This window comes from Tachysurus fulvidraco, chromosome 25, assembly GCF_022655615.1.
Source record: "Tachysurus fulvidraco isolate hzauxx_2018 chromosome 25, HZAU_PFXX_2.0, whole genome shotgun sequence".
NCBI classification, from domain to species: domain Eukaryota; kingdom Metazoa; phylum Chordata; class Actinopteri; order Siluriformes; family Bagridae; genus Tachysurus; species Tachysurus fulvidraco.
Window position 1 is genome coordinate 10,994,774 of NC_062542.1, and position 23,448 is coordinate 11,018,221.

The window sequence follows — 23,448 nt, forward strand, 5'->3', positions numbered from 1 at the left end:
CCAGAACACCCTATTGTTCGGTCTCTTCCAGACCCATGGGCTTTGTCGCATAAGGGCAGTTACTTGAGGCCCTATCAGATAAGCAGCTGCTTGGTTCTGCTCTGGGTTGCTCTGATTTTTATGAAATTAAAATTACAGAAAGCTGTTCGGTTTTAATTAATTTTCTCTCTCTATTACAAGTAAAGGTGTGAGGAACATGTGGGTCACAAAAGGTACATAAGATTCTTATTCAATACAACAAAACTTTTTTTAATGATGATGCCTTCATGCTCTCAATTTTGTCAGTAAAAGGCGAATTGGATGCAAACAGACAAGATATTTCACTTTTTCCACTTTGTCAACAGAGCAGCACAAAAGGTGGTTAAAGACTGGGCTATTAAGGGGATTTCAACATCCATCATGGAATAAAAAAAAAAAATACTTACAGTATCCTTTCCTCCAGAAATGTTTACCTTCCCTCTGTTGCCCTTGTCATGAAATGAGGCCATTGTGTAGAAAACCACATGTCTGTGTGTAAATAGCTCTCTGGCTCTCACTTGATATGATTAGGCACTTGGAATATTACACCAAAGTTCATGACACAGTAATGCAATTTTCTGGTCAGTGTCTGTATTGTAGTTACACTGTTGATTATTAGAGTAGTGTTAGTTGTCCTCATCATCTCTATGCAGCCCGGTTCAGTAAATTTGATTTTAATCAATAGAATGCTAGGCCCAGATAACATATTCCAGTTACTGAGAAATTGCAGTTTTTATTAGATGAAATGAATCTCACTGAGAATTCTGAGAAGATTTTATTGTCATTTCAACCATATACCGCCGACACAGTACACAGTGAATTGAAACAATGTTCCTTCAGGACCTCTTTGCTATATAAAACACAGAGCTACATAAAACTACATAGAGCCAAATACACTACACAGTACTATCTAAAGTGCATGTGTGCAAATGTGTACACAATATAATAGTGTTCACAGTGCAGCAGCAACAGTACACAGTTCTGTAGTGACTAAGTGTGTATCTGTAGTGGTGTCAGTCCAGTCTAATGGCTTGGGGAAGAAACAGTTACACAGTCTGGTTGTGAGGGCCCGTATGCTTCAGTACCTTTTTCCAGACAGAGGAAGGGTGGAGAGTTTATGTGAGGAGTACATGGGATCATCCACATCCATGCTGCTGACTATGCAGATGTAGCACAATGACGTGGTTGCTCAGTGGTTAAGGTGTTGGACCAGTGATTGGAAAGTTTGAATTCCAGGTTCTTAACCCTCAATTGCTGTCCAGTAGCTCATTGAATTTGATGAAAGTATCTATCTATCTTCTCGTCTTCTCACTGGTCTTGCATTCTGAGATGAGACATTTTCTAAACCAGGCTTCTGCTCAGGACGGTCTCAATAGTCGTTGTCTAAAATGTATGATGTGGGAGACTTTCCTCAGCCTTCACACAAAATACAGGCTTTCTTGGTGATGGAGCTGGAAGTGAGGGTCTTCACCAGGAGAAAAACAAGAAATGATCTCCACAGAGGATCTGCTGATGTGCAGTGGGAAGTAAAAGAATGAAAATAATAACCAAAAATAGAGGTGTGAAGTGCTATTAAGGGAATTCCAAATATTTAGCTTGGAGCTTGGAATCGGTGACTGTAGTACTGGTTTAAACAGGAATGTTAGGAAGTGTTTTGTTTTTTATTTTTTTACTTGTATTAAAATCAATTAGGATGCCTAAGACCTTTGCACAGTGATATATATGTTTTCACAGGAGTAAGTTATTTGCTCAGGTTTTTTTCAGATTTTGTTGTTCTCTTTTAAGGGTGTATTCAGAGTTGGCAATTTAAATCAGCACCTTTACCAAAGGTAAAAAAATAAATAAATTTGCATTTGTTTTTGGTTTGCCCATGTTAAGCAATAAATTTATTTGCCATTTTACTTTTCTCTACAATGTTGATTAGACACTCAGGGCTTCAAGAATTTGTTACCTAGCCTACTGTTATGACTCAGCCCAGACTTTGGCCACGTGCATTTGTTTGTGTATGTTCCTTGTCACATGTCTGCCCTGCCCTTGTCTGCCCTGTCCTGTTTCCACGCCTGCTCCTAATTTTATCTGATTGCCTTGTGTATTTAACTGTGCCGTGTTTGGACAATGTTTGGCAATCTACTGTTCTCCTGTCCTGTCTTCAGTCCGTGTCTTGTTTCGTGTTCCCTTTTTTTATAAAACCCAGTTTTGTTTTGCTATCCTGCTTTTGGGTTCGCTTCCTTACCCCGCGTCATGACACCTACTAATGGGCAAAATGTTTAGAAACATTTTTTTTTTCTTCAAAGTAAATCATAATAGAAAACCTTATTCCACTCTCTGAGATGCCCCAAGTGCTTGTACTTAAGCCTCTAAAATTTAAAGCTGTTATCTTTAAACCACTGCAATTCTATGTAAAATTATTATAAAACATTTCAAACCTGAAGCCAACGGTGTTCTTGCTCATTTTGTATGTAAGTTTTGGCAATAAAATAATGTATTTGTTTGTCTGATAAGTTTGGGAGAGTCTGACAGCATGGAACACCAGTATACCTGTAAAAAGGGTTAAATATATAACAATAATTAAAGTTTGAGTTTGCTGAATGTTATCAAGTCAAATTACAATAAACACTTACTTCAACTGTAAATATCAGTCCTTAGTATTGTACAAAAATTCTAAATGTAAATGAAGTATAGCTACTTGAAAAAATGTCTGAGCTTTATGAACCAAAACTAGTAAATAATAATAATAAAAAAACTTCAAATGAATTCTTAGATATATTTAGGTAATTTATTGCAGTGAATATTAAAATATCCAAGCCTGGTGGTTGTAGAGGACCTTTACCTGATGAGAGACAGGGACAACAAATATAACACCTAAAAGGTTTTTTGGCATCATAAAGCAAACCGTTGCTCTGTCTCTTTTCATTCAAAGATGTGATGCATTTCCATTAAAGCCTTTTTCAGACAGATATTCATGAAGATTTGTTTTTTTTAATGCTCAATGCGAATGTTTACTACTCAAACTTCAAAGTGCAGATTTTTACTGACACCATTTAGTTCCCTAATTAATTCCCACTAACAAGTTTGTAAATACATGCTGTGCTGAATGAATCATTTCAAAAAAAATAATTTGCTTTCCCAAATGTTTTAACTTGAGATATTTTTTCCTCCCTTGCTCTGTCTGTTTGGGGGATTTTTCTTTTTTACTCTGTCTCTTTTTTCTTTTTTTTTCTCTTTTGTCTGCTGTTTGTATGTGTGCATGTGTTAGAGAATGTACGTGTAAGCTGTAAGCAATTTACAGGAATTTGTGTGATGCATTATCTTTCAAGAGACGAGTGTTCATGCAAAACACGAGCAGCAATAACTGCTTAAGAGAATTCAGGGTTTTTATTTATCTTCTGTGTGAATAGGAAATGGAAAAGAAAGTACAAGGTGAATGTTCCATGCAGAGTTTGGTTTGGTGGACAAGATTTAATATGAGCTTTGACTGGAGAGTTAGAGAGGGAAGTTACAGAATGTTCCAGAGCAAACAACACATTTTACTCTGTATGCTTTGTCTCTGTCGTCCCCTCTAGTTCTTTTCTCTCGTTCTGGTTGCTGTTGCCAATGTTCCAGAGATGGATGAGTCTAATTTTATCACTCTACTAAGTTCTTAAAATAAATATCAAAATGAACATCCTTTTCATCTCAGGCCACAAAGGCTGTACATCCCCCCATTGATTTTATTATTATTATTATACACATGCCTGTTTTGTACTTTGTAATTGTAAATTTTTATGTTTTCTCTTCATTTTAATATTTCAACTTTACTATCTCACCTGTTCAATAGAATAGGAGGGTAAGTAGGTCATTATTTCTAAGCAGCAGGGACTAGAGAGAGTACCTCAAAGCAAGATTGTAGGGTTAGCACACTAATGTTGGGTAGATCACTGTGGCATCTTACTCTTTACTCAGTGTACCCGCTCTGGGGAAGGTTATGTTTTTATCCTTCTTATTAAGACGACAAAGCCTTTAATTAATGCCACATATACATTACAGCAGTATAATTTTATTTACATATCCCAGATTTGGACTTTAGGGTCAGAGAGGGTGCTGCTCATGGGCCTGACAGTGGCACTTTGGTGGTGCTGGGGCTTGAACCCCAAATTACCAATCAACAACTTTAACAAGGGCCTTAAACACTTAAACCAGCACTGCTCCCCTAATTTGAAGCTAACCACAATGGGGCAGTCGTGGCCTAAGAGTCTGACTCGTAACCCGAAGGTTGTGGGTTCGAGTCTCGGGCCGGCCACGACTGAGGTGCCCTTGAGCAAGGCACCAAACCCCCCCAAACCCGCCGCAGCATAAATGGCTGCCCACTGCTCCGGGTGTGTGTTCACGGTGTGGGCGTGTGTTCACTGCTGTGTGTGTGCACTTTGGATGGGTTAAATGCAGAGAACTAATTCTGAGTATGGGTCACCGTACTTAGCCGTATGTCACATCACATCTAAGTGTTTATGAAGCTCTTCTCCTTTCCAGTCAGATAGTCAGGTATTATGATTGTGCCACCTTTCCTCAAGGATCCAATGGAGTTTGGTGTTAATGTTATGATAGGATCTCTGGAGTTTTCAGGAAGTGGTAGCATCTGTTATAGACATATGTTTATGAATATGTTATATGGTTTAATATATCTGTATTGGAGCTTACTAGGTTTTTCCCAGATTAACTGCTGCATTAGAATACACAGAAATCATTATTAGAGCTTTCCTCTAGGAAGGAAGTCAGTGGATATCATTAATGTTCAGATAGTCTATTTAATTGTAGTAATTGTCTAGTAGTAACTGGACATTAACCGAACATGAATTTAGAACCTCTGATGACCTTTTTCCCTGCATACATCACCTGTGGTTAGTCCCATATTACCAGCATAAAGGGGAAATGGCTTGGTTTGTTTCTTGGAGATATGATTTACCAGCAACAAGTACCATTTGACTTTATTCAAAGCCACGGCCTGCACCCCAGGGTCAATTATGTGGTTCATGCAAAAACAAGGGGTAGGATAGAAATAACCCATGGGATTCTCAAGTCACAATTCAATTGTTTAAGACTGGCTAGTGTCGACTCTGCCAAGACACATGACATAACACAGTGGTGCATGGTTGAGCCATGATTAGGAAGGCGATTAGGAAGCGTTAACCAATCAGAGGACAGGGCTGTGAGAAAGGCCACTGTAAAACAGTTCAGTGACAGTCAAATCAGTGAACACAATCTATATTTAACTCTAAATTTAGTGATTTGTCTTTGCACAGATACACTGGAATTATGTGAGAAGTACATTAAAACCATGTCAACATGGTAAAGCTCTATTACTTACAATACTCCAGCTGTTCAACGTATAGTAAATTATAGTTCATTTGCAGTAGTTTATAGTATAGTACATGTCTTTTAATAGACTCCTAGGGTCCTTTTACATAGCAGGTCTATTAGGGACCCTTTGAAAAGGGAAGCTGGTACCCTGTCTGATTAAAAATGTAAACACTAGAAAGACCTTGGATTTTTTCACACTTTGTGTAGAGCACTGTGGCAGTTTAGGATAAAATCAGCGATGGTGCTTAATTCTGATTTGCTCCTTAGAGCACATAAATAATTATATTCTTTTGCCCCACCAGTTTTGATTATCTACACTGTGTTCAAAATGACCTTCTATCAATGGATTGAATGCACCTTGTGTGAGCTGGCCAATTCTTCAGCCAGTGTTTTATGGAATAAAAACACTGTCACAAATGTTTTGAATTTCGATTATTATTGACAGTGTTTTTATACCATCGTGTTTAAACTGGAAGTGGAGACTGACTGTATTTTTTATTTTTCATTCTTTCTCCTATTACAGTATTTTCCGCACCATAAAGCGCACCGGATTATAAGGCGCAGTCTCAATTACGGGCTCTATTTCTGTACTTAACCCATACATAAGGCGCACCGTATTATAAGGCACATGCTAAAACCTACGGTCTAAAAAAAAGGTAATAGAAGCAAAACAGTGAGTTTAGTTGAATTTTATTCTACTATTTAACAACACACACATATTTTTTTTAATCTTCTCCCATAAATCCATCAAAGTCCTCATCTACTGTGTTTTCTTAACGTGGCGCAGTACATTTTCTTGCTTCCTCCACTTCCGAACCATATATACATTGATGTTGAATACTTTCAGCTGCTCTATTCACATTTACAACCATGTAACTGATAGCCTGTAGTTTGAATTGTGCCTCGTAAGCATTTGATTTTTATTGGCGGATGGCAAACCAACTTAAGCTGCACTTACCGCCACCTACTGGACTGGAGTGTGGAGCGCATAATGGTTAGGAAGAAACAAATGTTGTTTTGCAACATACCGGTAGTATACCTACCAGAGGCGTGGCGAAGGTAAGCGTACGTACTGTACGTATTACGTAATGTTCTCTGATTGGTTTATCGCTGCCAGTGTACTGTACGTGGTGTATGTATTATGCCCCTATGTCAGCGGGAAATGTTCGGACAGTCAATGAAGCGCTTACCAAAGTCGCACAACAACATTTTTACAGATTTTTGGAACTCGGTGCACACACAAGGCGCACCGGATTATTAGGCGCATGGCCGATTTTTGAGAAAATACTGTAGCTATAAAAAAGAAAAGATTAATAACGTAATCTTTTAGACAAGTAAAGTAGCCACCTATGCATTATATATTTTATTTTTAATTTTTTTTCTGGGACCAGGAACAACTAATACCATTGGGAGTGCAGTGGAAATTTGCATTATTATTTACATCCTGTCTGCATGAATTGAAATTAAATTGTGTTTTACAACTTAGTGTCATGTGAATGCTGGAATCGACAATTAGATAGGGCAATGACACCACGCAGCCTGCAAAGATGGTCGTCAAGGACTCCCAGGAAGCGCGCACACACACACACACACACACACACACACACACACACACACACACACACACACACACACACACACACACACACACACACACACACATACACACAGAACTAATTACTGATCACCATCACTTGGACTTAGCCAGAGTATTTAAGGGCTCTCATTCCACTCACTCAACGCTGTGTACACACGGTTTTTGTACCAGTTGTTATGGAGCGATTTTTACTGTTCATCATATCATTCTTTCTTTTTTTAATCCTGTTCTGGTTTTCTCATTTCCTGCCCTTCCTGCATTCCCTATTTTCTCATTCTCCTACTTTTACACATTTCCTGACTATTTCCTCTGTGGGTAAGCATTATAAATAAAGCTGTTGTGGCAGCAGTGACAGTATTGCTTATTTGCTGTTATTGCATATTTTACTCCTTTAAAATAATCCATTGTAATGGTTTGTTTTTATGCTGTAAACAGTACAGCATTTAACCAATGCTTAACTTCTTCAGCTTTCCCAACCACCATTTGAGACATAATCAGCAAAGCCTGACTTAAGTTAATGATTTAACTTAATAACCCACATTGTAATGCCAGTTGTTGAATTAAATTAAAATGTTATACCTCCTCATTCCAGATTGTGAAAGTTTGGTTAAATGAACCCAGCTACCATATTGCACAACACAACCTGTAGGAATTAATTTAGAAACAAGAAACTCTTACACATACTAACTCCATATTAAATATAAGACATTGCTCTGTTGGCAGATTTTGAGTGTTACAGAGCCCTAAAATACACATACAAAGTATACCTGTAAAGATCTGCAGAAATCGCATGATGCAATCATGTACACAAGGACCAGAATCTCATGAGAATATTTCCATGTGGATTCCATGCCATAAAGAATTAAAGGTGTATTGCGAGCCATACCCAGTAATAGTATAGCTTTTGTAATAATGTGTTCAGTGGGTGAATATATTCTTCTGAAGGGCTCCAGATTTCTGTAATTCCTGCAAATGTTTGCTAATTTGTTCAAAGTAATCTGAGTTATGACTGTTTGTACTAAATATGTCTTTTAAATCATTTTGTCTGACAGTAGTTGATATCAGTTCCAGATTGCTTTAACGACTCATGAAAGTTAAAGGTTAAATTTGGCTTGTCATTGTTTTCTCACATTATACCAATCAGGAGCTGATTAAAATTACTGCTTATTTTAGGGCTTACTTCTAAAAAAATACTGTAAATGATGAGATGAGAATGAATGGGATCTAGGACTTTATGATACTAAGGTTGTGAACCTTATGATACACATACATGGGAGGGCTTCTTGTTCTAATTTTGAAGGGCACACTAACTCAAAATAGTGGTCAACCTCTCTCTGTCTTTGGTAAGTGTCTCTCTGATTGGCATGACATTAGCAGAAACTCAGCACATAGTTCAAATGCAAAAAATAGTTTTTTTTTTATCTTTAAAGACCTGCATGAATAACCTTGGTCAAGGTTCATCCATCATCAGCGTAGGAGTAGCAGCTTATTTCGTTTGATTAGAAAGGTACACTGACTGAGTGTAAAAACTCACAGTAGTGGCAGTGTAATTTGATTAACCTGTTGAAGTGATACAGACAGCAAACCTAGTTCAAGTCATTTTCAAAGCCTTGATCTCTCTCTCTCTCTCTCTCTCTCTCTCTCTCTCTCTCTCTCTCTCTCTCTCTCTCTCTCTCTCTCTCTCTCTCTCTCTCTATCTTAACTCAGTGCCATAGCATTGATTGCATGCTAGATTACATTCAACATTTGACAGCCCCACTTCTTCTACATTTGATTTCTCATTAATAAGACAATACATATCTGAAAAATTGTGAATGAGAAAAGCTTATGGTATTGTTTTTAATCTTACCATTATCCCTTACATTTGTCAGAAATCAGCATGGTATACAACTGCTAAAATCTGTCAGGAATCATGAAAATAAAGGGGATAAAAGAGATAGAAATATTGACATACATTGAAAGTACTTTAAGGTTTCTATTAAGGTTTAAAATGTGACTTTATGACACTAGAACATCCTTTATGCGGCACTGAAAAAATCTACTACACTCCCATGGCCCCAGTAAGGAGTTAAACCCCAACCCCGACTAGCAGAAGAACTGCTATATATCCCTGTGTCTTTCTTTTGTAAAAGGTATATAGCAAGTGTTTGTAAACCATAATGGAAATGGCCAGGTTAGAGTTTTCACAAAGCTGAAAGTCCTCGAGATTAAATCAAACGACAAGAACCTATTCAAGCTCACTGCATAACTTTTGGTGGAGAAAATGCCACTCTGTATCAGACTGAGATAGACTTATTGAGTGTTTGTGTTCAGAATGCATTAGAGCTTGAGTTAGGACTGGTGGGAACTGAAATAGCCATTCTAGGAGTTCCTGGAGGATTGGGCATGTGTGACACTGGATGGATGTCAATATTTGCACAATATTTAAACTCCAGCACTTGCATTTAAATTAGAAAACAAATGCAGGTTATATAGATTCTTAGGTTGAGTTTTTGCCCTCCCCATTCAGATTATGCAAAAGTTTACAGATTTAACAATCAATGTTTTTCAGCAGACTCTAGACCACTGCCTTTAAACACCAGCACAAGTATTGAACACAGAAAAAAATGACAATATAGAAAATGCTAAACTTTTACTTACAAATATAAGATGTAACGATTTAAAAATTAAAAATCTAGACTTTTAGGATGATATATGAATGAGAATATCGCTTGAAATTGTTTGAATGGTCAGTGCTTTAAAATAAGCCTAGTAATAGTTGGGTATAATGATGACATGACATGAAGATTACATTAATCACCGAAATCTTGGTTTAATTCAATAGGATGGCTTCCAACCTTGCAGTATCTTATAACTTATTATCCTGATTACTTATTTTTTTCCAACACATTCAGTTCATTATGTGCAAACGTGATGTTGCCATAAGAGACTATATTATGCTTTTAGTTTAATAATGCAAATAATTGTGTTCTTCTGTACATAACACGTGACCGTGGTTTGAGTTACATCCTTACTGAACATTAATTTATTATACTACTGTGCTGACAGCTCACTCCAAATAAATGTCCATAATTTTATCCATAAAAAAAATCAGTCCATTATATAAGCCATGACTCAGATGAGCACAATCTCCCTTCGTCTGGAAACAAAACTTACCACTGACTTACGTATAATATTACATTTCCCTCTTTAATATTAGCCTAAAATGTCATACCATATAATGTATTTACATTCTGAATGATCAATCTGAATATGATACTGTACATTGTGATTACTTCAAGCTTAATACTGATCAGAGCCTGATATTGCACAAGAAAAATGCATTGACGTGCATAAATGAAACAATTGAAACTTCGGTAATCTCCACGCTTGTATAACTTTGCCATAACAGACCGAAATCTGTAGTTATGTCTGTATGTCTGAATACCAATGTGGGCAATTTCCTTATTAAAACAACACTAGGCGCATTAACCTAACACTGGATGTGGCCCATGGAGCTGTGTGAAACAGCCTGTGACATGGGATGGCATCGTGCTGGGAGTCAGTAAGCTTGTTTCAAAGGAAAATTGTAACATACAGTAGGAGCTAAAAGCTCAGTTAGTTAGTGGCATTAAAATATGAAGTAATTAAACTTTAACGAAAAAGCTACAAATCGAAAGCTGAGATTCTCGCTCTGTTAGGTCAATCATATACATGCATAAGCTAGGAAAAGTAATATGCAGTGATATCCTTAGAGTGTGCTAATGTGGGAAATTCACATAAATGTGGCTTCTAAGCAGATAAAAATCGACTTATATGGCATAGGAACTTTAGTACTACAGTGACTGAGTACTTGTGAAGACCTTCCACAGCACAATAAATAAATAAAAATAGAAAAAAGTATAAGCAGGTAATAAATCATATAAAATCAGATATAATATGATTTACTGACTTGTCTCTTTTGTCTCTTTTATGTCAGGTCAGTGTATTATGTTTTTGTAAAGCTGTCATCACATAGTTGATTATTTGGGGAGATGTAAAAAATGAATATGAGGCACCTGTTAAAAGCTGAATACAAGAACACACAGTTGTTGTTCTTGTATGGAAGGTTTTGCCTTTATGAAAAAAATGTTCATAAATAGTTTTTCTTAGCTAATGTAAATTATTTTCTACCATAAAAAAGCTTTTTATCTCGTCGGAATCTCTCAAGGTTTTTCCTCATTCACAGTGACAGCTTGCTTTGTCATGTTTTCAAACAAATTTTATGTAAATCTAACCAGTGAACTTCAAATATAAAATATGAAATGAAAATTCTTTGAAGTCGTATGCTGCCTACCAAACAGCCCAGACTTTATGCCATATAAATATTTGGTTTTCTAAGTAGTCTCAATCCATAAAGTGTGTTCTGGTGTGCTGTAATAGGAAAATAATCAATAGTAGGGTATTGAGATGCCACACAAAGTTGTTTATTTCCCTATAACAGTGTGCCCTACAGGGCTTTCTTTACACATCGGTTTAACAATCATATTGGTTTATCACAGATGTTCAACAATGAAACTGAAACAAAACCAAAAACCTAGTTTTAGTGTAGGGATCCTTTTGCAGTCAACACAGCATCGGCTCGTCTTGGGAATGACAGATCCAAGTCTGGCACAGTGGCCAGAGGGATTTTGATCCATTTTTCTTGCAGAACAGTGGCCAGATTATAATGGAGGAAAACAGATTTGCTTTTCCGAAACAGCCCAAAATGGCTCAATATAATTCAGACCTAGTGACTGTGCAGTACAATGATAGATTTCCAACCTCACTTTCATGTTCATTAAAATACTCATTAAATTCACCAGTCTTGCTGTGTGCATTGCTGAATTATTATCCTGATACATGGCACCACCTTTAGTATACAATGTTTGAATCCCTGGGTGCAAATGGTCCTCCGGAATGGTTTGGCAGTCCCATCTAGCACAAATAGTGGGCTTAGGAAATGCCATGATATTGCAACTCAAACCATCACTTATCCACTGCCTTGCTTTGCCACTATACAGTATTTCTCCTGGACGTGGCAAAGACAGTGAAGGTGGACTCATCTGAGAACAATACATGCTTTACTGTACATTGTTCACAGCCAAAGATTTGCCAACATTGAACCAATTCACCCTTAACACAAATACTTCACTATAGAATGTGAAATCATTGAAGATTGGGAACTAAGCCATGCACATTGGGAACTAAGCCATGCACATTTAGGCGTGAATCCGCCAACACTATATTGGCCAGTATTTCAGTTTTATTGTGTAATTATCTTTGTTTGAAATTACATTTGCGTGGAATGTTAGTGACACAAGCTAGTGCCTGTTATCACTTATGTTATAGATATGCTTTTTTAAATCCTTGCATTAAAACAAAAAAAAAAAATAGCTCTCCCCCAGTACTTTCCTTTGACTGTATTTGTCTCTGACTGTTACAAAGTGACTCCAGTCTTAACAACAAAAAAGAACTGTTAAAAATCTCCTTACTGAAAGCTTTAGCACACATCACTGATAACACATTATTATTATTTTTTGTGTGTATACTGACAGTCTACAATACATTTCCCAATGCAATGTGTCTATAAAATGTGAGGAACATATTAAAAAGAGTGATTCGTTTTAAACCTGCGATTAAATTCGGACCTATGAGAAGCATTCAAATGCTCAGAATGTGGTATAATGTATTAAGTACATTAACAGCAAAGTTAAAAATAATTATACTTTTATACAATTATGTTATACAACAATTATATAGGTTACAGTTAACATTTATTAGAGAACAACATCTGTAAACATATTTATTACACATAATCTTTTGATTTCTGTGTATTTATGCTTCATGTGTGACAGATTTTTTTTTACGGGTGTGAGTAAAATGTGGTTTTTTTTTTAAGGTCACATTTCAATTTCAAATTGAGGACAAGTGCCACACACAGACACACAACACACATGGCAGTGATATGTTAGGGAACTGCCCTAATGACAGATGTCCACTCATTAGCCATGGTGTGCTGAAAACAATATGTCCCAGTAGCAAACTGCTACCATTAGCTATTAAGCAAATCACACCCATGGCAGAGGTTAACATTTAGTCTGGTGAATGAGTATGTATTTTTCTTCAAATTCGATTTGAAGAAGGAATCAGTAGAGAACGAGGTCCACTGTAGAATCTAAGCTATACATTGTGATCTAAGCTTTTTTTTTTAATTAGATGATAAAATGAAGTAATAAACAAACTAATATATATTTGTCAGGCCTGTTGAAAAAACTTTTTTATTAATTATTCTGATACATTTTCTCTACATCCATAGATATCTTTTTTTTTTTAATCAGATCAGAATTCTATTAGTGTGGAAAATTAAGTAAAAAAGTTCCACCTGAAATTTTGGTAAATGTCTGAACTTGGGATTAATTCTGCAGTTTTTACATAAAAGCTGATTATATTTAAGCTCACCTACAATTTTGAGGATTAAACATAATTGCAATTTATTCATTCATATAATAAATGCAAAGCCTGATTGATGTGTCTCAAGTAGCTGTGGGAGCATCTTTAAAGTTTTTGTATATTACTGTCTCCGATTTAGAAAATATAATTACTGTTATTAAGATGTTTCAGATATATTACCAGAAATAGCTAGTAAAACATGCATACAAGAAAAAAGTTCTTTCTAGCAAATGGGGTAGTCTTGGTCTCAGCTTCAGATGCTCCACCCACATATCACATGTTTACTGCATAGTTTGTTGAATACATTGGCTAGGAAAAGAAAAACTCCCTGAGATGATATGAGGAAGAAACCTTGAAAGGAACCAGGCTCAGAAGGGAACCCATCCTCATTTGGGTGACACTGGACAGTAAATAATGTAAATGTAAATAATGTCATTTCTACAACAGTTTACAATAATGTGACCAAGAGCTCCTGAGGAACTAATGGGTCAGCGCAGACTCTGAGTTCAAAATGGACCCAGCACTAATTCCTTCCTGTCAAAGTCGTCAAATGATTGCTGATAAAGACCAGACCATACATCTGACTGACACAACATTGGTTCAAGGCATGACAATCTCCAGGTGGCTCCATCCACAGACACGAGGGCTTCCTGGGATAAAAAAGCATCCCACCACTCCACAGTCTGCAAACCTGAGTGACTTGCAAGGGTGGTAAGGTGGTAAAGATGTCCATCTTCCCATGTAAGATGGACATCTTACCATGTCCATCTTACATGGTAAGATGGACAGCATCCAGACATCCCAATTAACCAAACACTATCCCCTTGAACCGTCCAGATCTCTGGAACACCGAACATTACCTTATTTTGTTTAGAGTAGTCACCATTTAGATCTAAAGGGGGCACGGTGGCTTAGTGGTTAGCACGTTTGCCTCACACCTCCATGGTTGGGGGGGTCGATTCCTGCCTCCGCCTTGTGTGTGTGGAGTTTGCATGTTCTCCCCGTGCCTCGGGGGTTTCCTCCGGGTACTCTGGTTTCCTCCCCTGGTCGAAAGACATGCATGGTAGGTTGACTGGCATCTCTGGAAAATTGTCTGTAATGTGTGTGTGAGTGAATGAGAGTGTGTGTGCCCTGCGATGGGTTGGCACTCCATCCAGGGTGTATCCTGCCTTGAAGCACAAAGACGCCTGAGGCTCCCTGTGACCCGAGAAGTTTAACACCGACAACATTTTCTAGCCTATCAAGTAAAATAGCATGGTCAATGGTATCAGAAGGTGCACTAAGATCAAGCAACACCAGCATCGAGACACAACCCTGATAAGAGGCCAGTAATAGGTCATTTGCCACTTTAACCAGTGCTGCCTCTGTGCTATGGCCTTAATCCTGACTTAAACATTTCACAAATATTATTTCTATGTAGGTATGAGCATAACTACTGTGCTACAACCTTTTCTAGGATCTTGGAGATAAAGGGGAGGTTTGATATTGGCCTATAGTTGGACAGATGGCTTTGGTCGAGGTCAGGTTTTTTAATCAAAGGTTTGATATCTGCTAGCTTAAAAGATTTTGGCACATAGCCAGTGCTAAGGGAAGAATTTATTATTTTTAGAATGGGTTGGAGAGCTACTGGCAATATCTGTTTAAAGAAACATGTGGGTAAGTGATCCAACTTGCAGGTTCATAATTTTAAAGAAGAAATCATTGAAATTAAGTCAGTCTCTTGAAGGGGAATAAAATTGTCTAAGTAGTGCTCAAAATCAGAAATATTATCTATGGCATTATCTATCAAATTATTTGGTATTAAATTAATGGTCAGAATTTTTTGCCTGATGTTATCAGTTTTTCCATTGAAATATTTCATGAAGTCTTTACTGTTCCAAATACAGTAGATGGTGTGCGCTTTTCAACAGTGTTTTTCTTCATTTAGGCTGGAGAAATACACCGATCCAGCAGCACTAAGAGATTTTTTGTAGCTATGAAGGCTTTCCTTCCATGCTAATCAAAGTACTGATCATTTAGTTTGATGCCATTTACGTTCTAATGGCCTAGCTGATTGTTTTAAAGTCCATGTGTTGTCATTGTGCCAGGGTGCAAGTTTTTTCTCTTTAATTACTTTTCTTTTAAGTGGAGCTACAATATCTAGGGTATAGTGAAAAACTGACTAAATATTCAGTCAGATGATCAAGTTCTGTGGGGTCAAATGGCGATTTAATCTCAGATGATAATTCTAGAAGACTGTTGATAAATCTCTCTGCAGTAGCAGATGTAAATGAAGTGACCTGGCAAATTGCAAATATCGTGTCCAATTTAAACAATCCGATCATACACTTATCACAAGTAAAATTAACACTTATGACAAAGGAAGAATTAATAAACATTATGCAGCTTATATGTTGGACAACCTGAAGGTTTGAAATACTTAATGGTTATGTGCCTTTGTCTTAAATCAGATAAGAATATTAAAAAGATCCGAAGAGCATTTCTTTCACTAACTGTTTGAAGACAGGAAACAAAAAAAAATCTCCAGAAGAAGAGGAATAAAATGAACTGCAACAGAAAAGTAAAGAATTTAATAAACAAAAGCGAGAACATAACATTTTAACCAAAAAGAGAAAATGCAAAACAGTATAATTTAAACACCAAGACAGGCACAAAACCTGCGGCAAACAATCCAAACACTTAGTAGATTAGTGGCTAATGGGTTGCCAAAACTATATTTACTATATTACAGTGTTGCAGTAATTTTAGGAAGTTTAGGAAGAAGAACAATGCTCATTCTTTAATATTTTTTGTTGGGCAACAGCTAAACAGGCAAATGTATTATTTAATCTATGGCTAATTATAAACAAGAATTAGCTAAAAAATTAAAGGTTTCATTGACATGGTTGAATCGTATCATATGTTTCATTGAAATGGTAAAGCTTTCTTTAAGGAGGCATCTATAGTGGTATGCAAAAGTTTAGGAACCCCTGACAATTTCCATGATTTTCATTTATAAATATTTGGGTGTTTGGATCAGCAATTTCATTTTGATCTATCAAATAACTGAAGGACACAGTAATATTTCAGTAGTGAAATGAGGTTTATTGGATTGACAGAAAATGTGCAATATGCATCAAAACGAAATTAGACAGGTGCATAAATTTGGGCACCCCAACAGAAAAATCACATCAATATGAAATTGTCAGGGGTTCCTAAACTTTTGCATATGATTGTATTTATATTTATAGCTAAGGACATAACTATCTCTAAGCATAAAAATAGCTAACTCTCAACTTTTCTGCACCAAAAAACACCATCTGAAAAGGTTTAAAGCCAATTCATCAAGTATGAATATTGCTTAAAACCAAATTGTAGCATAGACAATATACGATCACATTTAGATAATGACATGCCCACATATAAGCTCTATGTGGCATAAAAAGGTTAAAATGCAAATCTCTGGCAACAGAACAAAAAGGTTTCCCTAAACATACTGTTTTTTGGGATACATTGAATGCATGCATCATGACTCTTTTGTCATCTGGAACCTGGGTGACGTAATACATTTCCCGAAGAGCTGAGTCACTGTCTGTCTTCGAACGACGTGTGAAAACCTCCCTCTTCCTGAAATATCAAACTAGTACTTATATTTTAATAATAATAATAATACTATTAATAATAATAATGTCTGTGTTCTTTTCTAACAGAGTGTTAGACTGATGGTATTCTTAATCTGTGACCCAGTATCGATTTACTCCTTGACTTCAAAAGCTCTTCTGTAAGTTGCTTTGGTTAAGTCCAGATATACTGCGCAACTATAACAAGCTGTCAATCAGTGAAAATCGAAATGAACAACCAACAGTTTCCTTTCCTTTCGTGTCAGTATTAATCATGCAGTATTTTTCTGCTTAAATTCTGTGATGTCTGGCTGTCAGTTCATAATCTATTAAGAGAATTTGTCATTAAACCCTTTTTTTTTCCAACATATCTGTTGGTGCTTTGTCAACTGCCCTGGCAGTTATTGACAAAAATCGTATGTAGTTTTCAGTTTTGCATATTTGCAGCTTTAAAAATAATGACCAATAATAAAATTGGCAAATTGGCAATTAAAGCAAAAGGTTGCATTAGTCATAGCCATTTTTTCCTCCTGTTTAATGTCCGATTGAATGATGCCAAGTGAGCCAAGCAAAGCTTTTCCATTAAAATGGCAATTGCTATCCACTTAAAAATACAAAGACTCATTAATCTGCCTGTTTTAATAAAGCTGAGTGGTGGTTTGAGTCTTCTGACAAATAACCTATTTCTTTGAAGTCAGAGGTTTCAGACAAAGGTTTTCTGCCTTAATAAGCATTTGTGTAAGAGAATTCATCAGTGTTAGGCTTTGTAAACAGTGCAATTGGATTAGTTGTTTGTTCAAATGCTACATGCTATATATTCCCATTTCACATGCGGTTTTGGGTTTTTCTGTTCAAATTAAATAAGAAAAAGAGTTATATTATATAAAAGGTTAGAAAAAAGAATATCAAGCAATATTATATGTCAGACACATGAGGTGTGTAATCCATATGCAGTGTTATCAAAAGATCCAAACCATAATCCAAAAAATTGGTTGTAGCAGACAGTCAGAGCATAAACGCAGATGTAGCAATCAGTAGAACAGACAAATCCAAAGAGTAATCCAAAGAATGGTGTCAAAAGATAGCACAGTTCAAAAGGCACAGTAGAGGCAATTACTGAATAAACACATGGGTCAAAAACAGCAAACACTGGACAACTTGGTACACTACTTCGCATGGGTGTTAGCATTAGCATAGCTCTGCACGCTTGTCTCTGTCTCCTTGTCTCTTCTTTCTCCTTCTTTTATCCCTGACGAAGCTCACTACAACAGAGAACAGTCATTAATACAATTCAGCACACAGGTTTGTGAACCATAACACTCACTTCCCTTGGCTCTGCCCTCCATTCACAAACCTGCAATCGATTACACATCCCTATTTCCACAATAGGAATACCAAGTAAAATGCATTGCCATATTATTTCCAAATCATCCATGTTAAGTATTTATTTTTAACCACAGGAGTGATGTTTTAGCAGTTTAGAACATTTGAGAGTTTTTTTTGTCTCCATTTTGCCACTCTTCAGAGGAGAGTCAAAGAAAACAACAACTTGCAATTGCACACCTTAAATACCTTTTCTCATGATTGGATGCACCTATGAAGTTCAAGATTTAATGAGCTCACCAAACCAATTGGGTGTTCCAATTAAGCAGTAGTACCAGTTATTCAAATCAACAAAGGGTGTCCAAATTTATGCACCTGTCTAATTTCATTTTGATGCACATTTTCTGTTAACCTAATAAACCTCATTTCACTCATTTATTTATTTTTAACCACAGGATTGTTGTTTTAGCAGTTTAGAACATAAAAATACAGTTCCACACTGTTTATATGAAAACTACTGCAAGCTAGATTGGCTGTCTGACTAGATGACTGAGTAACAATGCCAAAATAATGAACAACCCATCAAACAGTCATGACTTCACATTCCCACACTATAATGTATTAATTTGAACATTTAGTCCGAGCAAGCAATTAGCTAAGGATATCTAAATCAATTTTATCCTCTCATAAAGTTTTATTTTATTTATTTATTTATTTATTTATTTATTTTATTTTTATTTATTTATTTATTTATTTTTGCTGCCTGTATAGTATCTTGTTATCACATGTTTTGATCAAGTATCCTTTTTCTTCTTCTACTAAAAATATAGCAATAATCTTCTATAATGGATCATCTTAGCCTGCAGGAACACTCTGGATGTTCTCTGCTTTAAGAATCCTTATGAAATCATATTTCTGTCAAGTGGATGGTCCGGTACCTCATGACACTATATTCTAATCCAGTACTTAGACAGTATGCCATCTTTTTTAGCTTAGACATGTAACTAAAAAAATGTGAATTATAGCTCTTATGCAGGCATTTCAATATTAATGCATGGATATTCACAATTTTTCTCCAAGAAGCGGTGTGATAAAAAGATGACCTGTGCTTTTATGAATCATATTTTTTACAAGGTTCTTATTATTCCTTTTATTCACAGGGCTAGACCAAGAAATGCACTATTGGTTAATTTAAGCAAAACAAACCTAATATTGGGGAACCATAATTGCTTCTCAGAGTGAGGCTTTATCTGGAAATGGCCGATAGCTTCAAATAAAAAAGAGTCAATCAATCTTGCTGAGCAAGACATTTGGGCATGTTAAATGATGACCCCTCCAGGCAGGCAGAGCTCTATATTATACTGCAATTTTTTGCACATTGCTACTATGGCAGAAACATTAATAAGCAAACACAAGTAACCTTCCCATTCCACTATTTCTTCTAGACATCTATTACAACACCCTAACAGCTGGGTGCCAGTGTTGGGGCCATATGTACATAGTCTGTTTAATAGAACCTCCAGAAATAGGAATAGATTGATAAACAGTTCTTTGCTGCATCTTGGAATCAGGTTTGTTCTGAAATTATTCCTCAGACTTAGTTCTGCAGAGTGTAGATGCTGTCCATGAAAATCATTAGTGCGAACATGATCATAAAACCATTTAAGCTTTACTTCTAGACGCTGCTCCTTTAATAAGGCAAATGTGAACATGGCTTTGCCCAAGAGAGCTCAGACACTAGTATGCGAGTGACGCATACTAGACGCAATTATTCTGAATTTAAGGACAGATACAAACACCTCTCCTGCCCAGACTTTCTAAAGGTCTATTGTCTGAATAACCATCACCCTGTTGCACTGACTTCTACTATCACGGAGTGGATTCAAGTTCAGTGCAGTCAAAATCTGTATCAGCTACAATGTCCCCTTACTAATTTCTGTAATAGATCAACAGATCTGGTATTATTAATATATTATGGTATTATTAATACAGTACCATTAGTGGATGGTATAAGTGGATACAAAAACACAAAATCTTGCCAAAAACACAAATAAGAATGCAGATAATCGGTTCCATTTTAACATTATCAGTTATCATAACCAAGCACTGGAGCTGGACCTTTGGCTGTTCAGCTGGATTTCCTGATGGGCAACTATTAAGGCAAACTTCTATTCTTACAAGGAACATAGGCACGGTATTTACCAGGACCATTTATTTGGCCAGTTCTTGTACTCCCTACATGTAAATATAACTTCAATACAATTTTGTTGACAATACAGTCATGATTTATTACCATTGAAGACAAGAAAGCCTACAGAAAGGAGATCAGATCATTGCCAGGAGTGCTGTCATACATTAGCTACATTAAATTGTATGGAGGGGAACACATCCCTCTGACATGAGTAGATCTGCAGTGGAAAGAGTAAGTAGCTTCATGTTCCCAGAGACTTCTTGTGGGAGCTCAAAAATTTTGAACTTGTCCCTAACATGCCTTCCTAACATATACTGTTGGACCATAGAGAACATCTTAACTGGTGGTATCATCATAGGGTACAGGAGATGCTCATCACAGGCTCAGGACAGATAACTCACTATTGTCTCCCAGCTTCACAGGACATTTACAAGTTACAGTATTGGAGAAAAGCTTGAAAAAACCTGTTGCTGTTTCGGATCAATTTTCATCACAAACACCTGGCTAACCACAAAATAGCCTTTAGTCCAGTCCCACTACAAATTTATCACTAAATCACTTTAAATGTATATTATACACTATTGTCCATTTATACTTTACTGACACACATTTACTTTAGTGCAGCCATTCAAGTTGGCCCTGTTTCTGTTTGCACATTTACGGGTATCACAAAACCTGGTATACAATTCTGAAATCACATTGATTCCCAGTCTGTTTGTTATATTATTATTTTTTCCAGTGTATTATGAAGGTTTTTGTGTATAACTAATCCAGATAATGTTTATGATGAATTTAGAGTGTTAATGTTAATTACCTCACGTCTATAAAACAGAAGACCTTGTCATCCCTGAGGACTTAAATTTTGATTGCCTAATGAACCTGAATGGTGTAACACAGATTCTCTAATTATGATCTGCATAAAATCACATTAGTGAAAAACTACCACTTTTATTCATTTAAGCCACAATTAAAACCAGTGCTAACAGCGAATCTTATAGTAAAGTAAGAGTTTAGTGACTGAGAAGATGTTGTATGTTACCGTATCATTGTGCGGTATTGAACAGCTTGTAATTAGTAGTGAATCCACCCTGGAGCTGTAATGAAACTGTTTCCTCTTGTTTCTATAGGATAAATACTTGCATTAACTGCCTCATTTGTGTATTTCTATCCAGCAGTGGGAGAATGCATTTAATTAAGAATATTCTGAACCCCTTAAATAGTTCCTGGTTTATCATTATTGATTTGCATAGACAAGCTTTCAGTGGATTATAATAGAGGACGACTCACTCAGTGCTCACCGTAGACTTTATAATTTAAAATCTTCCATCCTCTTACCCCTTCCTGAAATCAGCTGCTCTAATTTTAATGCTTACAGTATATTTAATATAGCCTCTGAATATGAACTGCTTAACCTCAGCTGAAAAGTCTACATGCAATTCAACAGGGTTTCTCACCTCAGACTTTAAAATTCACCTCACCATTCAAGCCTAAATTTTTTTCCGCCATCACACAACTTCTACTTTCTACTTTACTATTTTTAAGTCTGGGCAAGGTAGTTAGTGAGTGAGATTGGTTACCTGTCTGGTGTAGTCTCAGATATTCTCATGTGTTTCTCAGGATGTGTTTCATCCTGCTTCTACAGGTTCATTCTACCTGCCAAAAACATGGCAATACTCTTATTGGCCATTATCAATTTCCAATAGTTGTGACTGAATAAGTGAATATGCATACATAGTGCTCATTGATGGACTGGTGTCTCATCCGATGTAGAGATAAAGGATAAAGCAGTTACTGAAAATGAATAACTGAAATTCCTGATTGTACCCACGTAAATGGTCCTGAAGTAAAAGGGCTTGCCCTTTTGTAGGAAGGACGCATGTGCTAGTGTCACCCTCCCCAGGTGGTAGATGTCATGTGATAGGGGTGAGTTAGCTCAGTGGGTGGTAACTGCCAAGACTGAATTGGGGAGAAAATAAAGGAAAAGCTCAACAGATCCTGCATGTTACTGATTGGTAATACAGGTATGTTACTAAGTCTTAAGAAATTTGGATATAGTGAAACTCTGATAAGTAAGTAGACAGTCATGGTCACTAATTTCAATTTAAAAACCATTTTCAAAGTGATTTAAAAACTCAGCCAGGCATTTCAAAATGTTCTAATCGAATACAAGATTAATATACAGCTTGATTAAGATTATCAGCACATCCCATGACACCATAGTTTGACCATGCATATTTCTTTTAACCAATATTCAACCTTTCTAGTGCTCTGCTGTTTTGGACTATTAGCTATGTAAGCGAGTCTAGCATCCATTCCCTGGTCTTTTTGCCTTCATCCTGCAGCAAGAGTGGTAGTGTGCTCCAAACAGCAGTATTTAGCTGTGCTGTAAAGTCCTAATTGACTGAAGACAGCTCAATATCTAAAGGATGTAAGTGAGCCCAGACAGTTTAATCTTATTTGACCTGATCTATCTCTAATCATCATGGTGCATCTGTTAGTCCAGAAGCTGAATCCATCTTCTTATTTTCTTCTCAGAGAGACATTCAGAAGACAGTCTTATTTTTTATATAAATGTAAAAAAATGGAAATATCCAGAGACAAAAAAATAAAAGATTGCCTGTCCTCTAGAGGCAGGAAATGGTCTGTGTATAAGCCTGTCATCTTAAAATCCAGTCCACAAGTAATGCGTATTTGATGTGTCTATGTGCTGAGATCAGAACCAATGGACCAGTAGCAATTTGATGTGCAGCAACTAAATTTCATTGCTCTGTCACAAAAACACAATTTGCTGATCTTATCTCTCATCTTTCAAGCATTTGCTGGATGACGATGCTAATTGGGTGCATAGTGTCATGGGGTTTCTCTTTGGAACAAGAATGCAGCATAACACATTTTAATGAAGGACAACTCTCTCGCGCTCTCTTTCTCATGCTCTC

General features: G+C 36.5%; 1 protein-coding gene and 1 long non-coding RNA gene across 2 annotated transcripts in view; one reads left to right on the forward strand and one right to left on the reverse strand.

Annotated features, from left to right (window-relative positions):
* LOC113657805 (contactin-associated protein-like 2) overlaps positions 1–23,448 on the forward strand; it is a 214,651-nt gene that overhangs the window by 51,499 nt on the left and 139,704 nt on the right. The gene's annotated exons all lie outside the window — the stretch shown is intronic.
* On the reverse strand, positions 17,937–18,517 carry LOC125140272. Its single transcript, XR_007139560.1, has 2 exons — positions 18,353–18,517; positions 17,937–18,260 (listed from the first exon to the last, which is right to left on the reverse strand). It is a non-coding gene; the product is annotated as an uncharacterized LOC125140272 (long non-coding RNA).